At 39.8% G+C, this 8433-nt stretch overlaps 1 pseudogene across 1 annotated transcript; it reads left to right on the top strand.

The window, feature by feature from the left end:
• Positions 1 to 3399: 3399 nt before the first annotated feature.
• On the top strand, positions 3400 to 8014 carry LOC100382834 (LOC100279039-like pseudogene; annotated as a pseudogene). The gene is made up of 4 exons (NR_159457.1): positions 3400 to 4240; positions 6331 to 6471; positions 7190 to 7253; positions 7808 to 8014. The product of NR_159457.1 is annotated as a protein-like pseudogene (transcript).
• The last annotated feature ends 419 nt before the right edge of the window (positions 8015 to 8433 follow it).

Raw genomic sequence — 8433 nt, 5'->3', positions numbered from 1 at the left:
ATCCGTACTATCAAAGTGCATTCCACTTTCTACAATCTCCCATATGCTAGGATGGAGAGAGAACAAGTGACTACGCATTTTGTGACTCCAAAATCCGTAGTCCTCTCCATCAAAATGAGGAGGTTTACCAAGTGGAATAGATAATAAATGAGCACTAGTACTTTGAGGAATACGAGAGTAATCAAAAGAAAAGTTCGAATTGACCGGTTTCTTTCTCTCGTATTCGTTGTGGTCGTCGTCCTTTTGGGAGGAAGTAGACTCATCGCTGTCGTAGTAGACGATCTCCTTGATGCGTCTTGTCTTCTTCTTCTTCCCATCTTTGCGTCTGTGGCCCGAGCCCGAGTCGTTGGACTTGTCATCCCTTGGCTCGTTGACGAAGGACTCCTTCTCCTTGTCGTTGATCACGATTCCCTTCCCTTTAGGATCCATCTCTTCGGGCGGTTAGTCCCTTTGTGAAGAGAACGGTTCTGATACCAATTGAGAGCACCTAGAGGGGGGGTGAATAGGTGATCCTGTAAAACTTAAACTTATAGCCACAAAACTTTGATTAAGAGTTAGCACAGTTAATGCCAAGTGGCTAGAGAGAAGATCTTGCACAATACGATAACTATAAAGAGTTCAACACAGAGAAGACACAGTGATTTATCCCGTGGTTCGGCCAAGTACAAAACTTGCCTACTCCATGTTGTGGCGTCCCAACGGACGAGAGTTGCATTCAACTCCTCTCAAGTGATCCAATGATCAACTTGAATACCACAGTATTATGCTTTTCTTTTCTTATCCCGTTCGCGAGGAATCTCCACAACTTGGAGTCTCTCGCCCTTACACTTGAAGTTCACAAAGAAGCACGGAGTAAGGGAGGGAAGCAACACACACAAATCCACAGCAAAATGCGCACACACACGGCCAAGAATCGAGCTCAAAAGACTATCTCAAAGTTCTCACTAGAACGGAGCTCGAATCACTGAGAATGACAAACGAATGCGCAAAGACTGAGTGTGGATGATCAAGAATGCTCTAAGGTTGCTTGGTGTGCTCCTCCATGCGCCTAGGGGTCCCTTTTATAGTCCCAAGGCAGCTAGGAGCCGTTGAGAGCAAATCTAGAAGGCCAATCTTGCCTTCTGTCGTCGGGTGCACCGGACAGTCCGGTGCACACCGGACACTGTCCGGTGCCCGATTTCCTTCCTAAAATGGCGCAGCCGACCGTTGCTGATCTGGGAGCCGTTGGCGCACCGGACAGTCCGGTGCCCCCTTCCGACCGTTGGCCCGGCCACGTGTCGCGCGCAGATTCCACGGCCGACCGTTGGCTCCGGTGAATTTTAGCCGTACGCCGTCGGCGAATTCCCGAGAGCGGTCACTTCACGCCGAGTCAGCCTGGCGCACCGGACACTGTCCGGTGCACCACCGGACAGTCCGGTGTGCCAGACTGAGCTGAGTCTTGGCTGTACACAGCCAAGCCTTTTTCACCTCTTTTCTTTTCTTCTTCTTTCTGTTTCTAACACTTAGACAAGTATATTAGTACACAAAGCCAATGTACTAAGGCTTAGAAACATACCTTTACTCTTGATTTGCACTTTGTCTATCCATGAGCATAAATTCACATTTAAGCACTTGTGTTGGCACTCAATCACCAAAATACTTAGAAATGGCCCAAGGGCACATTTCCCTTTCACCTTGCTGTAGAAATTAAAAGAAATGAAATGCTTTCTTGTGAATTGTCTACATGTCATGACTCTATTTCTAGCTTAAAGAGCATAAATAATGATTTGAATGCTAAGTTCACTACTAGAGATATGCTTATTTAAGACACACAGTTTAAGACAGATATCAATGCATTTTATAGAAGTGTCTTTTATTGTATGGTGAGGAGTAAGGTAAGACGGTTTGTTGGAGATCCGTCTTAAATAAAGAAGTGTTTTGAGACAGTTACACCGTAAGAAATGTCTTATATTGATTTAAGACGGGTTATTATTAAAAATCGTCTTAGATGAATATACCTTTTGAGTCATTATGATTGCAAGAATTGTCTTAAATTTCGGTTACTATATTAGACACTTTTGCATATAAAACCATCTCAAATAAAGATATTATTAGAGTCGTCTAGACTATAAGAACTGTCTTAGATGTTATTGAGTATATTGGGTACTTTTAAATATGAAACTGTCTTCGTATGATATTTCTGATAAGACGCTTTGTGAAAAATATAGTAAATAATAAATTCAACTTAGTTTGATGATATATATCTTTATTAAAACCTCAAGCCCTTCTGGTGGCTCCTTCCCGTCTTGTCTAGGGCCTCCATTGTTTTGCAGAGAGCCCCCACTTTCTCCCCCAAACGATGCTTAGTCGAATGTAAATTTTTTTATTTTCTTTCTTTAATTGTGAATAATTAATATATAAAATTTACTATGTAATTTTATATTCTTGTTTTTAGCATTAAGACTATTAATATTCATAAAAAGTAAAACTTAAATTCGTTATACATTTTTAAAATTCGTTATATATTTTTAAATAATTGACATAAAATTTAGATGCAGATATATATATTCAGATTCGAATGTTTTTTTAACACCCCAGGTGTTTATTTTCCGTTTGACATCGACTATGGACTTAAGCACGAGATTTCAGTGAAAATAAAATGGACACTAAATTTTACTCATCTTTATTATCGCTATTTTGATATCGTATCTATCTCTGTCTATCTAAGTCGTCCAAAAATTTTAAAGATGTTTGGATTTTAGAAAACTTTCAAGATGTTGAACCTATGCTATTTGGATCGATCTAGTACGCGAATATGAGAATTCGATTTTATAAATTCGATCACAATCCGTATCAAGAAAAATCAGGCATAGAGTTATAAATTGAGCTGTTTTCTAGATAGATGTTCGGATAGCGGTGAAATTATCTAGGCTCAACTAAATTAAATAGAACTCGATGACTCAAGTTTTTATGTGTAAAATAATTTAGTCCCCTATCGTTAATTGAAACGTCACGTCCGAGGATTTATAAATGAGATCTGTTTCTCTAGTAAATTGTCTATAGCCGTGGAATCAGGTGTTCAACCCACATAAGAAATTATTTGATTTCATATCAAATCGAACGCAGTCTAAAATACCGTTGTTGACATCGTTCCAGTTCGTTCCGATTGTTTCTTGTCCAAAATCCGGGCCTAAGTTAGATATATGTCTATACTAATTTGATAAAAATATGGAGAGGAAAAGCTAACTTTTATCTTCTACGTGTCTAATTTTTTCTCTTCCTTATCTAGAATACACGTGTTTTCTCTGGAAGTATCTCACCGCTGTTCTCTGCTCTCTTATCTCCTTCGTATCATCGTATGGTCTCCTCTCCTGTTGTTTCCTTCTATAGCGCAACACCGCCTCCTCTCTCAGCCAGTCAGCCTTATCCCCAAATCGCTTCTTCTCTGCTGATTCCATACCGCCTCCTCTCCCTGGCCGATCCATGGTGCTCGTCTCTAGCTCATGTCTTGCCGCCGGCCGAGCCCCTCCCCAGCGCCCTTGGAGCCGGCGTCCTCTGCCCTCATCTCATTCCCCGACGCCGCCCTCTCCCCCTCAGTGCTCTGCTGGTCGGCGTCTTCTCCCTGCCCGACGTTTCTAGCGCCATGGCCGCCGCGCCTTGGGTCGCCTGCTCCACTGCGCCGATCCGCCCATCTCCCTGCTGCCGCTCTCCCATGGCGCGTCCCTGCATCTTGCTTCAGCTCGCTCTGCCATCTCCCTTGGCGCCCTAGCCCCAACGCTGAGCTCCCTACCCGGCCGCGCCCCTGGTGGTTGAGCTCGCCGAGCTTCCTTTTCTATCGCTCGTCCTCGCCCATTCGGCGCCCTCATCTCAAGCCAGTCCAGCCTCTCTAATCGCCACTCTCCCCTATCCCCTTGCTGTTAGCACATGGCGAGCTAACCCCATGTGCCAGTAGAGTTCGTCATTCCCTAAGCAGCACCTCCCTCCATGGATGCCTCGTTGTCGACTTGTGCAGTTCATATTTATCGGTGAGGTCCCTTTTGTCTTGTGTTACTTATCTCTTTAATTGATACATGTGTGCTTATGTGTGAGATGTGAAGGGGAAATCCCAGGATTTGGTGGAGAAGAAGCACAGTTCAATTTGACGCCCGCCAGGTGTTCGACGAAATGTTCGAATTGGGTTTCGTCGTTGATTTTGACGCCTGCCAGGTGTTCATCTCAAACTACAATCACCGTTGAAAATCCGAGGCGACGGGAAAGTTAGGTACATTCCTTTTCCAAATTTCTCCATTTAGCTATGCTGCATGAAAGGGTTTTTTTTACTTATGAACCATTACACATACTTGCCAGTTACCACTTAGCTTCAGATACAGTGTAATTCTGAGTTAGGATGCATGATTGTCACATGGTGAACTAGGCTTGCAATTGAAACCAAAAAGTATTAGCAAACTCAATCAAATGATTTATACACCTTCATTAATTCCGAGTTCTTGTCTTGTATGTTCCCCTTTGTTAGTTATAGTTTGGATGATTGGTGCTTCGCGTTAAGTGAAGGTGCTTTGTGTATTCGAATCAGAAGTATTAATCCTAGGTTTATGCGATACAATTGCTCGGCTACTGCTTGCTGATCATTTAACCGATCATTTGGCTCGTACAGATCGACTGGGTTTGTTGGTCGCTTGCTTAGAGAGTACCAATAAGAATGGCTTATGCTTTGTTCTTTCAATAAGTTTAAGTGTTCGATAGACTAAACTTTCCTAAAAAGGTTTAGTTCACTGAATATTTCGTAGGTTGTTAGTGTGAGTGTAGGACAGTGGACCATCTGACGGTTTAGGAAAATAAGTCTCTTGCAACATTGTAAATGTATCATCCGCTTCCACAAATAAATGTATCAAGCCAATTAAGGTTGCAATGACATATTTATTTTAGTTTAGATTCATGGATAAAGCATTGAGATGATTTCATATAGATTCAAATTCAGATTTAGACCCATCAAACCTTTGAGTAATATAACCAATACCCCCTAAATATACTGGTTGGTTTAACCTTTAAGTAGGTTCGAGCTGCTAAATGATGCAACTTTAAACTTGGAATATGTTATGTTTTCTATATGTCACGGATAAAGCATTGAGGTGTTTGCATGTAAGTGACTCGAATTTGCAATCGGTATGAGTTTGTAACTAAAATCAATCCACAAATTCAGGTTTCACATACTATGTAGCTGTGTGTGCTAAATTCTTTTTAAAACAAAAACACTAAGTTATTCCTGTTTCGTGATGTCTGTGCGAAAAAAACTGGTTGAATTGTGTATGCTAAAAGGTACGCGTTTGGTTTACTTGCTGCCTCAACTGCATAATGTATGTTCCTAGTTTGGTTCAAAGATACGTTCAAGTTTTGGTTTGACACAGGTCTTTACGTTCAAGTTTTGGATTGACATAGGTCTTCTGCCTTGGTGTTAGATGGGGCTTTTCTGTTATTCCTCGGACTTTTTCAATGGGTGTTTGTCACATTGGTTTTTGGGTGGGCGCTAACATTGTTACACAGCCTCATTTTTTGAGGATGTCTACCGATGGCAAACGATCATTATGGATTTGTTTGATGACTTCCTATCAATTGCAGTTTGTGCTTTCTTGGCATCGTGCGGACTGAGTTTTAATGTCTAGTGTGCTACCTTTTTGGGATCAAATTAGATATACACTATTTTTAAGTGGAAGTATGTTTAGAATACTTCTACAAAGTCCTAGGATTTTGCAGATTTTGTTTGAGCAGCTAACTAAAGGCTCCTAAGTGATGAAGGAAACATAGCTGAGCAGCAAATTAAACACAACTTTCCTTTTTTGGAGCAGAATACCAATTCTTCAACTGAGTTTGCCTTGGTTTTTTAGCTGGACGGTGATGAGTTTCTGGGCTAAATAAAACCTACAAAGATGGTTCTTCTCTGGTCTACGATTCTGGGGACTGAAATGCAGGCATGTGTGATCTGTCTGATGTCTGCCAAGGAAAAGCAAAAGTAGAAAACCTCGCCGCATTCTCTTCGGACAATAGATTATGCATTCTGTACCACCCTGGTCTTCAATTTACAATGTGCAGATTTTGTTTTCCTCTTTCCCCCCCGCCTGTTCTTCCCTCAGTCTCGCTGCATTCCATATGCAGATGCATATATGCATGTGCGCACACGAGCCCCATACATATGTACATGTACGTCCATACTATCATAATTGTGCTAGGTATATCCCTCAACGTGTCTGCCTCATTGTTCCTTTTTGTCTAGTGCAACTTTGTATTGTCTAGTGCCTCATTGTTCACCGTGGCTTAAAAACAATATGCTAAATGGTTTTATTTCTCTATATGCAGGTGGCATCACCAGTGATGGCGTTCGATCCTTGAAATGTACATTATGTGATAAGAGTAAGCGTCACTAGAGAATGGGAATTCCAAGGCGCAACAAATGATGGTCCTCTCCATCATGTCAACATGATCATATCCGATGAACCGGTGATCTATATCCACTCAAATACATTTATGGTAGCAACATGTTGTACCTAATATGTTTTTTTATCACCTGTTAATATTGATGCCAGCTGTACAAACGGTTCTGATTACTTATATCCTCTGATGTACTTCTACTTAGCACCATGTTCTAACTTACACATTGCTTAGTCACCTCTCCAGATTGTACCTTTACTCTTTTAAACTAATATGTTTATTACTAATTTTTTACGAAGTACAATCATGCAACATGGACTGTCAATGAATCTAAATACCATATCATTTTTCTACAATGTCTTCTATTTCTACTCATATGATTCTGTTGTACCAATAGGGTACACCTATCCATGCTAAGATTCAAGTAGATAAAGAATATGAACTCATCTTAAGTCTGTACTATGTTGTATACTATAATGTTTTATCTGGTTGACAACCAGCATCGTCACTTTAAATACAATCATACTACAGTTCTACTAATACACTGATTTATTGTTCTCCACGCGCGCATGGGCGCGCATAATACACTAGTGTATACAAGACAGCCTCAATTCATCTCCTAACAAAAAAGGGGGTTAATATTAGGTGCATCTTAGCAGATATGAAATATAGTACTATATAAGAGAGCCACATGTTACAAGACAATTGGGTTATAGCTACAAGCTTCGTTATATGTTCTGCCAGCTTCGTTATATGTTCTGACATGAGTTACTTTTGTGTTATGCAGAAAAACAAGAATCGTGAGTGCAATGGCAAATGGAAGGTGAAGGCCCTTTTGATTGACAACTTAGGTATATTTACTGTTTCATTACACACCTTGCGCAGGTAACTATAAGCCTGCTTCCTTCCTATGACGCTTAGCCATTTTTAGTCTGAATAGCTGCCTTCCTAGCAATACCTATTTATTGAAAATTTATAGCACCCTTTCATATTCACATGATAATAACAAAATAGTATCAAGGAACTGAATAATATAATGTGTCCACCTGTAAGCAAAATATGCCTGGTCGCTGGAGCACTTGTCTCGGGACATAGTGAGGCAAAGTTTGGATCATGATATTGGTCTAGCTATTGCTCATTTCTTGAGCTGTTTCATTGGTAACATTTCTTGGAAAGTTTGGATCATGGTATTGGTCCAACTATTGCTTGATGAGATAGCAAATGTTCGAGAACAGTTGCTCGACTTCTTCATGAATGAGGTGATAGACATTGCTGGATTATGCAGGGTTGAGGATGCTTCACATAACTAAATCTAGCATTCATATGACCTTTTTGATATGCCATAATATAAGGTGTTCATCTGTGTCTAACTACTCACTATTGTCTTCTCTTATTTGTCGTATAGGAAAAGATGGAATGGAACTCAAATTTTGGTGGTCGGTCAAGTGTGTAGAGTTGAAATCATATATACTTAGTTAGGCTCAAATTTAGCGCAATTCAGTTAGTATTTTAGTTTGGATTTAGAGTACACTTATGTATGAGTTATTTAGCAATGCTTATTTGTGAGATATTGAATGATACTTATCTACATTATATTAACTATAGTGTTGTTAAATATATGTGTGTATGTATATTATAATGTGGTATCTCAAAAATGATTATAAATTGAAGAATGTATTGCCATGTAAGTCATTTCATTTAAACCATAATAAGACAGTTCCCAAAACGTACAATATCAGTCTCTAAAAAAGTCGGTTCCTAAAACGTTTAATATCAGTTGCCTAAATAAGATGGTTTTCCTATTGCAAGCGTCTATTATTATAGGACATTCTAGACAATTTGATAAATATTTTGTGACTTATAATATCCGTATTCTCGATGGTTCTTTAGAATAAGTGTCTTAAACAAAATCTAATTTAAGACGGTTTACCGGACAAAATGACTTAAACAAATATCTTTTTTAGACGGTTATAAATTAAAAAATGTCTTATATAATATCTTTTAAGACGGTTTATATCCATCTTAAATGTC

Source organism: Zea mays, chromosome 1 (assembly GCF_902167145.1).
Source record: "Zea mays cultivar B73 chromosome 1, Zm-B73-REFERENCE-NAM-5.0, whole genome shotgun sequence".
NCBI lineage: Eukaryota > Viridiplantae > Streptophyta > Magnoliopsida > Poales > Poaceae > Zea > Zea mays.
This window is presented reverse-complemented; position numbering and strand designations above follow the sequence as displayed.